This window comes from Kogia breviceps, chromosome 18, assembly GCF_026419965.1.
Source record: "Kogia breviceps isolate mKogBre1 chromosome 18, mKogBre1 haplotype 1, whole genome shotgun sequence".
NCBI classification, from domain to species: domain Eukaryota; kingdom Metazoa; phylum Chordata; class Mammalia; order Artiodactyla; family Physeteridae; genus Kogia; species Kogia breviceps.
Window position 1 is genome coordinate 58,160,672 of NC_081327.1, and position 15,888 is coordinate 58,176,559.

Below are 15,888 nucleotides of genomic sequence, written 5' to 3' on the forward strand. Positions count from 1 at the left end.
CTTTGCTGTATATCTAAAACTATTCCAAAATAAAAATTTATTTAAAACAAGACCTTGGGACCTCCCCGGCAGTCCAAAGGTAAAGACTCCACAGTTCCACTTCAGGGGGCACGGGTTCAATCCTTGGTCAGGGAACTAAGATCCCCCATGCCATGTGGCACAGCCAAAAAAATTAAATTAAAAATAAAGTAAAAATTAAAAAGAATAAAATAAAAATTAAAAAATTAAACAAAACCTGTCCAGGACATGTGTTTCCACCATATCCACTAATCCCCTATCAATGCCAAATTATGCTGGCTGACGGACGGCACTGAGTCTCTCTAAGAGCCAAGACAGTTCTGGGGAACCACGGCCAAGCACCAGAGCCTGCTGCACACTGACCCGGCCCAACCTCATGCGTTACAACAGCACCGTGGACTCCCGGTGTGGTTGGCAGAATATCGTCCCCAAGGGGTCCGCGTCCTAATCCCTGGAGCCTCTAGATACCTCAGGCTACTCATCAGCAGACAGGGGATGAGTCTGCGCCATCCAGGTGAACCCCACATAATCACAAGGGTGTTTAACAGTGGAAGATGGAGGCCGAAGAAAGTCAGAAGAGAGCTACGTTCTTAGCTGTACTTTTAATTCTTTAATTTTATATGAAGGTTTATATAACACTAATGAATGTACCCAATAAGGTAAGGGAATGAAGATAGTGACCTGTGATAAGTTTCAATGAATTATGAAAAGTAAGTTTAAATAAACGTGCTGTGTTTTAAAACAAAACAAAACAAAACAAATCCACCTTGGAAGGTCAGCGAGACACAGGTTGCTGGCTTCAAACACGGAGCAAGGGGCCATGTGAAGAGCCTCCAAAAGATGGAAGAGGTGGGCTTCCCTGGTGGCGCAGTGGTTGAGAGTCCGTCCGCCTGCCGATGCAGGGGACACGGGTTCGTGCCCCGGTCTGGGAAGATCCCGCATGCCGCGGAGCGGCTGGGCCCGTGAGCTATGGCCGCTGAGCCTGCGCTCCGCAACAGGAGAGGCCACAACAGTAAGAGGCCCACGTATCGCAAAAAAAAAAAAAAAAAAAAAAAAAAAAGATGGAAGAGGCAAGGAAATGAAGTCCCCGTGGAGCCTTCAGAAGGAACCAGCCCTGCTGACACCTTGCCTTCAGCCTAGCACGATCCACGCCAGGCTTCTAAACTGCAGGACTGTAAATAAGAAAAAATCTATATTGTTGTAAGCCTTTAAATTTCTCGTCATTTGTTACAGCAGCCACAGAAAACAGTGACAGCCCTGAAATATAAAAACCACCAGGGTTTCTCCAGACTGTGAGAGCGTGCCTTCCTTCCAACCTTCACACCCTCCTGCGGTACCTCTTCAAATCCTCTGTCTCCCCTCTGTTTCCTATCTCCCTCTAGATAACATATTTGGAGCCCAGAAGAAAACTATCAAGGTGAGGAAAACGAGATGCTGTGGGTCACATTCGAAGAGATTCCCTCCCCAGCGTTCTACAACTTCATCGTGCCCTTAGTCTTTGCTTAAATAACTTTTTTAAAAAAAGATTAGTTATTGCTTAACAGTCTTCTTTAAAAAGTTTGTCATCTGATGAGAACCCAGGTTCAGCAGAATCAGATCTAATCACTTCACCAAAGAAAAACAAAGTTCACATGTAAATCTCGTTAAGGTTATATCTGCTGAAAATTACTTCAGCTGTGAGTGAAAGCACGTATCACTTTTCTAAGCTTCATACTAAAAGATAAGAGACACAATTCAAAGATCACCTTTCCCAAGTATTTAGGGGAAATTTTTCCCATAAGAAAACATTCTGAGCTTTAGCATATTTAATATATTAGCTGCTAGACTAAAACACTTCAAATTCCAGATGGACTCTTCTCAAAGTAATGGAAATACCTATGTAGGTAAGCTAAAGCTAAACGGAACAAATCATACACCTCAGCAAAGAAAGAATTCACAAAGTCTAAAAATTCTTTGAAATCAGAATCACCTGAGAGCTACAGTTTCAGACCCCTAAAGACTGGCTTTTCGGGACTTCCCTGGTGGCACAGTAGTTAAGAATCTGCCTGCCAATGCAGGGGACATGGGTTTGAGCCCTGGTCCGGGAAGATCCCACATGCTGCGGAGCAACTAAGCCTGTACGCCACAACTACTGAGCCTGCGCTCTAGAGCCCACGGGCAACAACTACTAAAGCCTGCGTGCCTAGAGCCCATGCTCCACAACAAGAGAAGCCACCACAATGAGAAGCCCGCGCACCGCAACGAAGAGTAGCCCCCACTCGCCGCAACTAGAGAAAGCCCGCTCACAGCAACGAAGACCCAACGCAGCCAAAAATAAATAAGTAAAGTTATTAAAAAAAAAAAAAAAGACTGGCTTTTCTCCTCTGTAAGCATCCAAAAAGGCAAGATTTCTTATAGTGTTCTGCACATCCTTTAATTAGTCCAGTGTTTTAGTAATTTTTTTTAAGTTAATTCCTTCAAGAGTGCTGCTTTGGGGTTTTGTTGTTTTTTTATTTTTACTTCCTGTTTTACAGGATGTAAAACCGCATTTAGAAACATGGTACATACCAGCAAGGCTTAATTTCTTAAGAGTAATAAGGTTCTTCTCTGCTTTTCTCATACTCTCTAGTTTAGATAAGTTTACACAGACAGCCATAATATTCTCAAGTCTACATTATCACCGAGAATTAAATGAAAGTCTTTTTTATTTTACTGGATATGAATGCAGTTTAAAAAACACAAAAAACAAAAACCCACTATTCATAACTTTAGCCCAAACCTTATGAACAAAGCACCTTCCCAAAATGTTCTCATTATTTAGAAATGTTCATTATTCCAGGACATTCGCATTCTGGGTCTGAAGACTGCCACTGGAAGGGGGAGAGGAAGGGACACTTAACTACTAATAAGTTGAGAAAAGAAGTCTATTTGCTACATTTTGGATACAAAGTAATCTCTGATATCACAAAGTTATTAAGCATTTACAAGTTAAATTTCAATCCCAGCCATTCTTAAAGGTCACCTTTTTTTTTTTAAACAGGTAACTGAAAAAGGGGGGATTTTATGAATTTTATTTAACCTTGACAAAATACTTTTCTTTGACCTAAGTAATCAAAAATGTTTTAAGGGCTTTCCTGGCGGCGCAGTGGTTAAGAATCCGCCTGCCAATGCACGGGACACGGGTTCGAGCCCTGGTCCGGGAAGATCCCACATGCTGCAGAGCAACTAAGCCCATGCGCCACAACTACTGAGCCTGCACTCCAGAGCTCACAAGCCACAACTACTGAAGCCCATGCACCTAGAGCCCGTGCTCTGCAACAAGAGAAGCCACTGCAATGAGAAGCCCGCACACTGCAACGAAGAGTAGCCCCTGCTCACCGCAACTGGAGAAAGCCCGTGCACAGCAAAGAAGACCCAACGCAGCCAAAAATAAATAAATAATTTTTTTTAAATGTTTTAAGTTGAGCAAAGGCCAACATTCTTATTTTGTGAAGAGGTGCACATTGGTTTCTTTGCAAGTGGAAAAAGAGCACCTACAGATTTTCAGGATAATAAATAATTCACTGCACAGATGCCAAAGGCAGGACTGGACACGTGGGTCTCACCCTCAGCCAGCAGCAAGGACGCTCTAACTCAGCACCACTCCCGACGGCCACCTACCTCCATCCTGGCTGCGGAGGGGGCATCACAGAAGAATTTTCAGTCCTTTCAGCCTTGGAAAAATCTGAGGTATATTAATAGGCCAGACTTCTTCTATTTTCACATTGAAAACCCACTTAACTCTTTATTCAAAGGACCAGAGTCTTTAAACGTTTTCAACAACCACCAATTCCCCTCACCCCTTACCACCGAAAATGTTAAAACCACACAAACCTACTGTTATCTATACCAAGAACTCAAGTCTTTATCACCTAAATTATACCCACGATTAGGCTTTTCAATAACAACCTTTTTCCAAATACATAAGTTTCATTTTTAAAATTTTAGAAAACAGAAACATAAAGGGGAAAAAAATAACACAACTCCATTTTGGTGTATTCCCCCCAAAGAGGTTTTTTTTTTTTTTTTTCATTAAAATGCCAAAACTAGGGACTTCCCTGGTGGCGCAGTGGTTAATTAAGAATCCTCCTGCCAACGTAGGGGACCCGGGTTTGAGCCCTGGTCCGGGAAGATCCCACATGCTGCGGAGCAACTAAGCCCGTGTGCCACAACTACTGAGCCTGCGCTCTAGAGCCCGTGAGCCACAACTACTGAGCCCATGCCCCACAACTACTGAAGCCTGCGTGCCTAGAGCCCGTGCTCCGCAACAAGAGAAACAGCCATAAAGAGTAGCCCCTGCTCTCCCCAACATAAAGCCCACGTACAGCAACGAAGACCAAATGCAGCCAAAAATAAATATAAATAAATAAATAAATTTTTTAAACACCAAAACTTGGCAGGGGTGAGGCAAAAATGTTAAGGGGCCCGCCTCCATTCTGGAGAATTTATATTGCTTTGGCCTTTTTTATTACAACCGCTTAGGAAATAAAAAACATCAATCAAAAAATGTTAAACCTGGGCTTCCCTGGTGGCGCAGTGGTTGAGAATCCGCCTGCCGATGCAGGGGACATGGGTTCGTGCCCCGGTCCGGGAAGATCCCACATGCCGCGGAGCGGCTGGGTCCGTGAGCCGTGGCCGCTGAGCCTGCGCGTCCGGAGCCTGTGCTCCGCAACGGGAGAGGCCACAACAGTGAGAGGCCCGCGTACCACAAAAAAAAAAAAAAAAAAGCTAAACCTTTCAGAGGACTCCACACTGTTCACATGACAGGCGGCCAGAAGGTGCCGAAGGTCTCATCACCATGAGCAGCAGCAGCAAACGACACCTGGCGAGCCTCTGACTGTGGCCCCCACACAGCAGTCCTACTAAAGCTGCTTTCACAGAAAGCATCCTTCTTCTTGCACAAAGACAACCGTTACTTTAATTATTTCCTTTATCTCTCATTCTGTGCCAATTTTAAAAGCCATGCCCCACACCTTTCGCAAATAAACTTGTAATAACAAAAAAAAAAAAAAACTTGTAATAACAACGAATAGGAAAATGGCTAAAATGTACATAGAGTAATTCCTAGTCAATCAGATAAGTTCATGATCCTAAGTATGTGCTTGCTTTCTTTCTCAAACACTTCCATACATGCCTTTAAACAATTCAACAAATACTTCCTGAGCCAATTCTAAGCCCAGGGTTCATGCCTAGGCTGGGCCCTGGGTGACAAAGAGACCGTGCCTCTCTTCATTCAGTTTGGAGCCCTGCGATCACACATTTGATCAACTGTGTTGATGGGGGAGGGGGGGGTTGAGGATTTGCAAAGGAGACAATGATGGACATTCAGCAAGATCCTGGTCCAGACAGAGGGTCACCTAGGAAATTAAAGGCCAAAGGAAGGGGAGCATGAGGAGTTGAGAGGACTTGGGTGAAGGACATTGGGGGGGGGGGGGTGCGGGGTGTCACAATCAGGGTTAGGCCAGTTAATAATCCTTTGGGACACTTTCATAAAAATAACACTTGTAGTTCTAGCATATATATAAAGCACTATTTGGCTGAAAGATGAATTTAAAGAAAATTTTAAATATGGGGAGGGAGGAGCGGGAGTTAAGAATACTAACAAAAACATACACTTAACGTACACAGCTGAGTCTGACTCTGGCTTAAAAGATATCAAGAATATGATGCATCAAACAACAAAACAAAGAACTGCTTAGAAACAGAAACATCTCTATAAGAATTAACAGAAAATAAAAGAATTACCAGAGAGTTGTTGAAGCGGATCATTTCCTAAGCCTTTTTAAAAAGGCTTTCTATACCGATTATCTCTAACTGCCTGCGTTCCAGGTGCTGGGGATTGACGCCATCTTTCACAGAGTTTAAGATAAAACTGAAAAAGTTGAATTGTACAGAAATTCCATTTGAAATTCAAATTAACAGAACACACATGAAAACATTTCAAGGCAATAACTTTTATTTGCGTTCATTTGATTTTTGTATAAAGTTTATAAAACAGGCCAAACTCAGTCCCCACAGAGCACCGACTGAACAGCAATAGTGAAATGACCCAGCACACAGCCAGGCAAGCAGTGCGGCGTCATTCGCACCTATTAACTAGCAAGTATCTTGCTATTCAAGGAAGCTCATCCATTATACTTACATTTGAGAGATGAAGGGACTTACATGGACTAATGGACAGATCAAAACACTTATTTTGGCAACAAATGCAGACCATGCTCTGAACCAGCATTTACTGGCGCTCTCTAATTATGTTATTTAGTCGATGATGGGCTCACTGCCATACTATGCAAAGTAACTCTCCTCTCACATTGGATGAAACGTAACCTTACTGTGTCATATGTACTTAAAAACTCAAGGCACGCAACGCAACGCCTCTTGAAAAATATTCTCCAGTACAAATAGCACAGCTTCTTTAACTCTATTTGTAGAAAGTTCTACTTGTCGCTGTATCAACACTGTAATTAGAGCTAAGATGACAGCCACTAGTCACAAGCAGCCCATCTGGTTTGGAGAGATGAAAGGCCTGCTGTGCAGTGCGATTATCATGGCTGGCCCACAGCACGCCCAGAAGAAAACATCCAACAGTGGCAGCACAAAGGTACAACTGCAAAGGAGGAATTCAAGACGATGTGACACCTTTAAAAACAAACTTCTGGTAAATTTTGTTATGTGTATTTTCCCATGATAAATAAAAACGTTTACAAGAAAAAGATCTTCTCAAAGTTTCAAAGCTGGGTCAAATTGGGCACTATCTGCGGGGAGCTTTTTAACTAACTCAAGAGGCACACACAAAGGACAGAGGAAAATGTCACAGCAACTTGGTCTTTGTTTCCTCCGTTCAGAGAGCCAGCCTATCAAAGGCGAGCCCGCTCCTGAGCGTGACACCACAGAGGGAGGACAACAGCTGAATGGAGGGCGGGGGATGAAGGGTCACAATCTAAGTTGAGCAAGATGTGTTCCCTTTTTCCTTTCTAACTACGGTTTCAAAGTAACACCAGAGTACTTGTGCAATCATTCTAAAAAACACAAACAGAACTCCAGGTCTTCCAGGACAGCAACACGGATTAAGCCCAATCAAGGTCCTGAAGGCATCACACACAGTCTCAGGGTCTCTGACTTAGAACTATCCAAGTTATGCCATTGACTGGGTTCACACAAACCAAAAATAGTAACTGTTTCAATGGCACTTCTTCTACAAGCAGTATCATCTTACATCTTTTGGCTGAGAGCATTTCATCACCCCCCCCAATTCAACAACTGCGCGCACTCTCACTGCTCAGTGGAAAAGGAATGTTAAGGACATTGTGCAAAATCATTTCAGAAAACTCTCTCACCGTAGAAGAAAGCCTGAAATTTGACTTCTCTACTGAGAAATCCTGTTCCTGCAAACGAATACAAAACTTCTCATAACCTTCAGAAACCATGAAACCTAAGCCTGCTGCATCTGAACTCTTAGAAAGAAAATGGTTTTGAAAGCACAGGGCCCTCTTAGGACAGCTTAATCTACCAAAGCCTCTTCCAAAACTCTTCGGAAGCTGGGATACGAGACTAGCTTTCAAAACACAACACAAGCAAAAAACCTTGATGAGACACCAGAAAAAGAGCAGCCCTCAAGAAAAATTAAGGCTCCCCCCAAAACGGCAGAGATACAAGATTCAACAACACAATCCCTCTTTGAAAGGGGACTGAATCCATGTGGCAGGGCCAACCCTACACACACACACACACACACACACACACACACACACACACACACACACCACACATACATACACACACACACACACACACGCACGCGCTCTCACAGCTACCGCCCTGCCAGGGGATGATGAAATGAGGAACGGAAATTAACATTTCAGGCAACGTCTCACATTGTTCCTTGAGGCCAAGGGCTGCTCTTGCAGCCGCCGCCGCCGCTTCCCTCCCACCCGCCCCCCCAGTCCCGCCTACCCTCCCCCCGAAACACCCCCGCACCGCTGCCCCGCATTCCTGCCCCTCCGCGGGCCCACGCGCCTCCTGCGGCCCCAACGCCCCCTCTCCCTACAGGGCCCCGGATCGCCCTCCCCCTCCGGCTTGGAGCCCGAAGCCGCCTGCTCCCATTTCAAAACAGCGATAATAATAGGAGGCTGGGAATAACAACTACAGCCTACATCGCGAAGGCGCCCCTCCCGCGGGTCAGAGGTCGCCAACCCGCTCCCCAGGTGCCCGGGGCCCTCCACAGCCCACGGCCGGCCTCTCAAGGCTGCCCGGGCCCCCCAGGCCCGCCCGGAGCCCCCAGCGGCCCGCCATCTGCCCCTCACTGCTGCCCCGGGACCCCAAGGTCCCCACGCCCACCTGGAGCGCCCCGTCGGCCCCTCCGGCTCCCCAAGCTCACCCAGAACCCACCCTCAGCCCCCTGTCGGCCCCCCAGGCCTGCCCAGAGCCCCCGTCGGCTCCTCAGGCCCCTCGAAGACCCCCGTCGGCCCCCGCCCGTCCAGAGCCCTCCCTGGCCCCTCACGACTGTCCCAGAACCCCGGTAGGGCCCCCAGGGCCCGAGGCCCACCCGGAGCCCCCCGTCGGCCCTCTGGGCCTCCCAGGCCCATCGAGAGCCCACCCTCAGCCCCTGTCTGCCCCCCAGTCCAGCTTCAAACCCCCGTCTGCCCCCCGCCCCCAAGCCCGTCCAAAGCCCGCCGTCGTCCCTCCCGGCTACTCCCAGGCCCTCACGCCCTCAGGCCCACCCGGATCCCCCCCACAAGCCCGCCCGGAGGCCCGTCACGGCTGCCCCGGACCCCGGACCCCGGACCCCAGGCCCGCCGAAGCCCGCTGCGCTGCTCCGCCCGGCGCGGAAGGCCTGCAGGCCGCAAGGCCGCCCCACGCCCCGCGCCCGCCCCAACCCCCGTGCGGCCGCGGCTCTCACCGGCTCTGGCTCCGGCTCCGGCCCAGGGCTCAGCGGCGGCGCGCGGGCGAGGCCATGCAGCCCCGGGCCGTCCCCGGCCCGCGGCCCGAGCGGGAAGGCGGCGCGGGCTCCGAGCGCCGGCGCGGCGGCGGCGAGGCGGGCAGAGGCGAGCCCGCCCTCGGGCTGCGCCGTGGCGGTCGGGCGCTCACTGAGGGGGCGTCGGGCCGCGCGCTCGGCCGCGCCTCCCCGCCTGGGGCCCTCGCTCCATCGCGCTCCGGCTCGGGCGGCCTCTGGCTCCGGGACCCGGCGGCGGCTGCGGCGGCGCGGGCCGCATGAGACGTTACCTCCCATTGGCCCGCCGTATCCACCACCGCCATTGGCCCGCCGCCGTCGGGCACAGGGCTGCGCACGTCACGGCGTCGGGAAGGAAGTGCGCGCGGGGCCACGGGGGACGACGAGATTGACAGCATCTAGCGCAGGCCTGGGCGGGACCAGAAGCACGTCCGGGGACGGATTGGGCAAGGTCTTGCGTCCAGGCGCACGGGACGCTGGGGTAGCGAGCAGCTGGATTGGGTAACTGCGTTGCGGAGGAGGCGGGTCTTTTGTTCTCGGACGTGACGATTGGCCTTCCCAAGTGCCGGAAGCGCCGAGGGGAACGGTCGGGAGCGGGTCTGGGCGGAAGGCGCTGGAAGGCGCGGTGTTGCGGTGCGGTCGCGGCTCTAGCTGGTCCGGAGGCGTGCCCGCGAGGACAGGGCCCGGGGCTGGGGCCATCGGTGCTCTGTCCGCTCACAGCGAGTCCGTCTTGCGTTGGCTGCACCTGCCGCTGTCCAAGGGGTGCTGGACCAACCGTGCAACAACCGAGTCAGCTCTCAGACCTGCTTCCTTCCAGGAAACTAAGATCCGCAAGCCGCGCGGCGCGGCCTAAAAAACAAAAAGAAAAACACTGATCTCAACCAAATAGAGAATTTAAAGTAGGAAATACGAATAAGGAGGCAATTTGCCTTGAAATAATCTGAAAACATACTGAGGCAAAAAAAGCAAAGCGAAGTTCCACAGAAGCAGAACCTATGGGTAAAAATATACAGTAGAGAAGAGGAAAGAATTAAGCCACTGAATACATTAATTCACAAATGTTTACTGAGTGTCTGCTATGGGCCAGGCACTAAATCAGGCACTGAGAACGACCAGGAACAGTAGGTAGTTCATCAAATAGCCATACAAGTATCTAATTACAGGCTGTGATAAGTGCTTTGAAAGAGAAGTGTAGGAAGTTAAGAATACTGAGTGAAAATCAGGTCTTGTCTGGGGGGTGGCTTGCAGGTTTCCCTACTTAAGTATTGACACTCAAGGTGCTGACAGAAGGTTAAAGAAGAACTACCAAGTAAGATGTGGTGGAGAACATCCAGTGAGGCCGCCCCAGCCACATGTGACAAGTCCAGGTTGACATGGGCTGTGAATATAAAATACTGGATTTGGAAGACTTAGTACTAAGAAGAAAAGAATGTAAAATGTAAAAAAGTAAATTTGGGGGACTTCCCTGGTGGCGCAGTGGTTAAGAATCCGTCTGCCAATGCAGGGAACACAGGTTCAACCCCTGGTCCGGGAAGATCCCACATGCTGCGGAGCAACTAAGCCCGTGAGCCACAACTACTGAGCCTGCGCTCTAGAGCCCATGCATCACAACAAGAAAAGCCACTGAAATGAGCAGCCCACATACTGTAACGAAGAGTAGCCCCCGCTCACCACAACTAGAGAAAGCCCGTGTACAGCAACAAGGACCCAACGCAGCCAAAAATAAATAAATTTTTTTTAAAAGTAAAGTTTTTGTATTTACAACATGTGGAAATGATAGTATTTGAGACAGTTGCTTTAAATAAAATACAGTGTTGAAATTAATTTTACCTGTTTCTTTTTTCTTTTTAATTGTGGCCACTTGGAAATTTTAAATCATACCCTGGCTGCATTCTGTTTCTGTTGGACAGCCCTGGGCAAAGGGGCAGCCTAACCCGTGTCCTTAAGGTGGAGAAAGGGACAGCACCTCTCCTTTCATGGTGTCTGGAGGGATAACACTCATTGGTTCAAAACACATTGAGGGCTTTTAAGTGCCTACTGTGTGCCTGGCACCATTCTAAGGCCTGTATTAAATGTGGAGTAATGGGGGCTGGGGAAGGACTCAGATAAGATGACCTTTGAGCTGAATCACAGAGTGAGGAAGCAAGGCAAGTGGATTGAGGAAGAACACCGCAGGAGGGGGCAGGAAGGAGCCCCGATGGGCACAGAGCAAAGTTGGAGCAAATGAGATGAGGGAAGTGGCTGGTGAGGGTCCCAGTTCAGAGTTGGGATTTCACTCTGAATGAAAAGTAAGCCACAGCAGGTCCCAGGGAGGTGAAGGGACCTACTGTTGAATGGGTCGCTGGACTTCCATGTGGTCCAGTGGGTAAGGCTCCGTGCTCCCAATGCAGGGGTCCGGGTTCCATCTCTGGTCCGGGAACTGTATCCCGCACGCCGCAACTAAGATGCCCATGTGCTGCAACGAAGATCCTGCAGGCCATAACTAAGACCTGGTGCAGCCGAAGAAAGAGAGAAAGAAAGAGTCTCTCTGGAGATGATGGGAACACAGAGGAGCTGGCAAGAGGTGGCAGTGATGTCTGGACTGGTGAGACAGTGTGATCTGGCATGTGTTTTCAAGACAGAGTAGGCAAGATTTTGTGGCCTGTAAGAGAAAGAGAGGTGTCTGGGATGGAATCGACATTGGCTGGAAAGACGTGGCAGGGGAGAGCTTAGTTTTTTGGATTTTTTCTTTAACTTTTTTTTTTTTTTTTTTTTTTGGTGGTACACGGGCCTCTCACTGCTGTGGCCTCTCCGGCCGCGGAGCACAGGCCCCAGACACGCAGGCCCAGCAGCCATGGCTCACGGGCCCAGCCGCTCAGCGGCACGTGGGATCCTCCCAGACTGGGGCACAAACCCGCGTCGCCTGCATTGGCAGGCGGACTCCCAACCACTGCGCCACCAGGGAAGCCCGAGAGCTTAGTTCTGTACAGTTAAGTCTGAGATGCTTGGGCCTCCTTGTGGGGCTCTAAGGGGACAGCAGCAGAGAGGTGGCCAGGGCCTGCAAGGCATCCAGGCACAGGGTGTGTCTTAGCCTGCAAGCGGCCCCTGCGGTGAAGGGCTCAGGAGCAGCGCTGCTGAAACAGTGTGAACAGGACAGGAGGCCAACAGGGAAGCTGTCATAGTAGTTCCAGAGAAAAGAGACCCAGGAAGAGTGACAGGGACCTAGTGAAGGCAGACGATGGCAGGGTGGTGGGAGAGGGGTCAGAGGCCAGCCGCCTGCTGGGCCAGGGGGACGGAAGGGGGCTGCCGGAGCCAGCATTGCCATGTCTTCCAGTTTTTTACTGGAAATTAAATTTTTATTGGACATTTCAACAGAAGGAATTAATTTGCCAAACTTCGTGTGGCCAAGCAAAAGTTTAGATCTACAAATTCCTAATTTTGATCTCTAAAGAGTAGTGCTCCAGCCCTTGCATGCTTTCTTTCATGCAGTTACCCGCTCACGCCCCAGGATTCTGACTTGGAAACTCTGGAGTGAAACCCAGGGCACGCAGCCACGTAGCCCAGGGGCCACATCCCCTGTCTGCAGAGCGTCCCCCAGCCCGGGCAGGAAGGCCTGGCCCCGGCAGTGCCTGTGCTTGGATATCTCCTCTGATACTGCTCCTTGACTGGATTCATCACAGCCCATCCGCACCCCACCCAAAGCTCCTGGATCCATCTTGCAAACACTCGTACAGGGCCTTCTGTTTGCCAGGCACTGACCTGGGAGCTGCGGAGTTAGCCACGAACAAAACCAGGTTCCTGCCAAAGGCACTCACGCTCCAGCATGTCTGTGTCCCTGGAACCAAAAGGAGCTAATTGTTGACCAGACACAAGCCGTTCATGGCTCCAGAAAGGCCCAGTGATGCTGGATGCCCTCCGCATTAGAAATGATGCGTCCTACCTGGTCCCCCACTGGGCGATGGCACAGAGCACCTCTCCACACTCCCCTGCCCACCCACACCCCTGTGCCGTGGCCTGGGAGAGCCGCGGGGCTGCTGCACCTGCTGGGCTCCTCCCTCCCTTGCCGAGTGGCCAGAGTACGCCCACAGTCTGGCACCTCCCTTCTTTCTCTTCCTTGCGGCCGTGTGATAAGAACCGACATCTGGGTTTGGGCCCAGCTGGCCCAGCCTCAGCCCTGTGCTCGACCCCAGCTTGCCAGCATTCTCAGCATTAGAATTTGGAACCCAAGCTCATTTCACAGTAAATTATTATGCGTTTTTTGTTTTGTTTTTTTGCGGTACGCGGGCCTCTCACTGTTGTGGCCTCTCCCCTTGCGGAGCACAGGCTCCGGACGCGCAGGCCCAATTTTTAAAACTCTGTACCCAGTACTTTTCCTGTAGTCCTACCTGCTTTGATGTCATGTTAGAGTCAAAATGTCATGATGGGGCTTCCCTGGTGGCACAGTGGTTGAGAATCTGCCTGCTAATGCAAGGGACACGGGTTCGAGCCCTGGTCTGGGAGGATCCCACGTGCCGCGGAGCAGCTAGGTCCGTGAGCCACAACTACTGAGCCTGCGCGTCTGGAGCCTGTGCTCCGCAACAAGAGAGACCGCGATAGGGAGAGGCCCGCGCACCGCGATGAAGAATGGCCCCCGCTTGCCGCAACTAGAGGAAGCCCTCGCACAGAAACGAAGACCCAACACAGCAAAACTTAATTAATTAATAAATAAAAACAAAAGACTAGTCTTTAAAAAAAAAAAGTCATGATGTAGTCTTTTCTTTTATGAATTCATCAGAAATCCAACTAGGAAGCTTGAGAGTAAAAATGTCTTCCTAAGGCTTTTCTCCTAGTAGGGCTGTCCCACACTTGCACAATGTGTTTTATGTGATTACATTTTAGCCTGCAGAAGGCAGGGGCCTCGCTCAGCTGGGAGATGAACGTGAACTCATTCAGCAAACGATTGGATGCCTGCTGTGTGCAGGAAAGTGTTACAGCCACAACAAAACAGGAAGATCTCTTCACGCTTTCACAGTCAGTCAGGACTTGAAGCACCGTTTTGTGATAATGTAACTGGAGTAGAATATGCCAGAAGCTTTGCTAGGCAGACACATTCAAGTAAGTGACGTGACACCGCCTGCAGCCCCTCTCATTGGATTTGTGAAAGAGCCACAGATGTCCCTTCAGGGAGGCCGTGCTCCTTGCCATCCCTGGAAAGCAGCACTTGGAGATACATCTGAGCTCCGCTGGTGATGGTGGACTGGGACAGCAGCCCTCTGGCTGGTACCAGTTCTGCAACTAACTACAGTGCTTATTTTCCAGGATGGTAAATTCAGAAACTTTTAGTAATGCTGAATTCAGTAAACACTTTATATTAAAAACAAATTCCCCAAATTGTCCCTTGGTACTTGAAGTCATCTTAGCTGGAGAAGGGCCCAAAAGGAATAATCTTTTTTTTTTTAATGGTCTTCTTTTTTTTTTTTAATTGAAGTATAGTCAATTTACAATGTTGTGTTAGTTTCAAGTGTACAGCAGAGTAATTCGGTATACATATATATACATATACATATTCTTTTTCAGATTCTCTTCCATTAAAGGTTATTACAAGATATTTTATGTACAGTAGTGTGTATGTGTTAATCCCAAACTCCTAATTTATCTCTCGCTCCCCCCAGCCCCTTTGGTAACTGTAAGTTTGTCTTCGATGTCTAGGAGTCTTGTTTTCGTTTTGTAAATAAGTTTATTTGTATCATTTTTTAGATTTCACATATAAGTGATATCACATGATGTTTGTCTTTCTCTGTTTGACTTACTTCACTTAATATGATAACCTCTAGGTCCATCCAAAGAATAATCTTGAATCTAAGTTCCCTTGTTAAATGTATGACGCTCATGGGGAATTCCCGGGTGGTCCAGTGGTTAGGACTCTGCACTCTCACTGCCCAAGGCCTGGGTTCAATCCTTGATCAGGAAACTAAGACTCCGCAAGCCACACGGTGTGGCTAAAAAAAAAAAAAAAAAAAAAAATGTACAACACTCATAGATATCTTTGGTAAAAAAATAATTCTAGTTACATAAGAATTGCCACGTTTGCCTTAGACCACAGCTTGCAAAGCGAGGTTCAGGGGGAGGCCCCAAGACCCTGTGTGGGTGTCAGCAAGGTAAAACTCTCTTCCCGACAATACTAGGAGGTGCCTGTTTCCCTCTGCTCCTCAGTGCACGTGCATGATGCGGGGTAACGATGTCCCTCTGACAGCTGAGGAACATGCCTTCTTGTGTCTTAAACATTTCTCAGTTTTGATATGAACATGGTAAACATCAATAGACACAACCCACATAATCAAAAAGTCTTGGGCTCTTCCGTAGTAGAATCTACATATTTAAAGGCTTAGCTGGAGGCAAGGGTGGTGCAGCTGTGAACGCTCCAGGCCTGCAATGACCAAGCACCACTCATGCCAAGGTCAAGTCCCAAAGAATATAACAACATTTTAAAATAATGCATAGGGACTTCCCTGGTGGCTCAGCGATTAAAGAATCCACCTGCCGAGCTTCCCTGGTGGTGCAGTGGTTGAGAGTCCACCTGGCGATGCAGGGGACACGGGTTCGTGCCCCGGTCCGGTAGGATCCCATATGCCGTGGAGCGGCTGGGCCCGTGAGCCATGGCCGCTGGGCCTGCGCGTCCGGAGCCTGTGCTCCGCAACGGGAGAGGCCACACCAGTGAGAGGCCTGCGTACTGCAAAAGAAAAAAAAAAAAAAAAAAGAATCGCCTGCCAATGCGGGGGACACGGGTTCGCACCCTGGTCCGGGAGGATCCCACACGCCGCGGAGCAACTAAGCCCGCGCACCATGACTACTGAGCCTGCGCTCTAGAGCCCATGTGCCACAACTACTGAAGCCCGGGCGCCTAGAGCCTCTGCTCCACGAGAGAAGCCACCGCAGTGAGAAGC

At 49.4% G+C, this 15,888-nt stretch overlaps 1 protein-coding gene across 14 annotated transcripts in view; it reads right to left on the reverse strand.

The window, feature by feature from the left end:
- ANKRD11 (ankyrin repeat domain containing 11) overlaps window positions 1-9,830 on the reverse strand; it is a 170,365-nt gene extending 160,535 nt beyond the window's left edge. For 10 of the 14 annotated variants that reach the window (XR_010837803.1, XM_067019503.1, XM_067019507.1 and 7 more), the window contains exon 1: window positions 8,936-9,026. The gene's annotated coding sequence lies outside the window, so the exon portion shown is untranslated. Of the gene's footprint in view, window positions 1-8,935; window positions 9,027-9,258 lie in introns of those variants that run through there. The other 4 variants (XM_067019513.1, XM_067019506.1, XM_059045870.2 and 1 more) reach the window with 4 other exon arrangements.
- Between the last annotated feature and the right edge of the window lie 6,058 nt (window positions 9,831-15,888).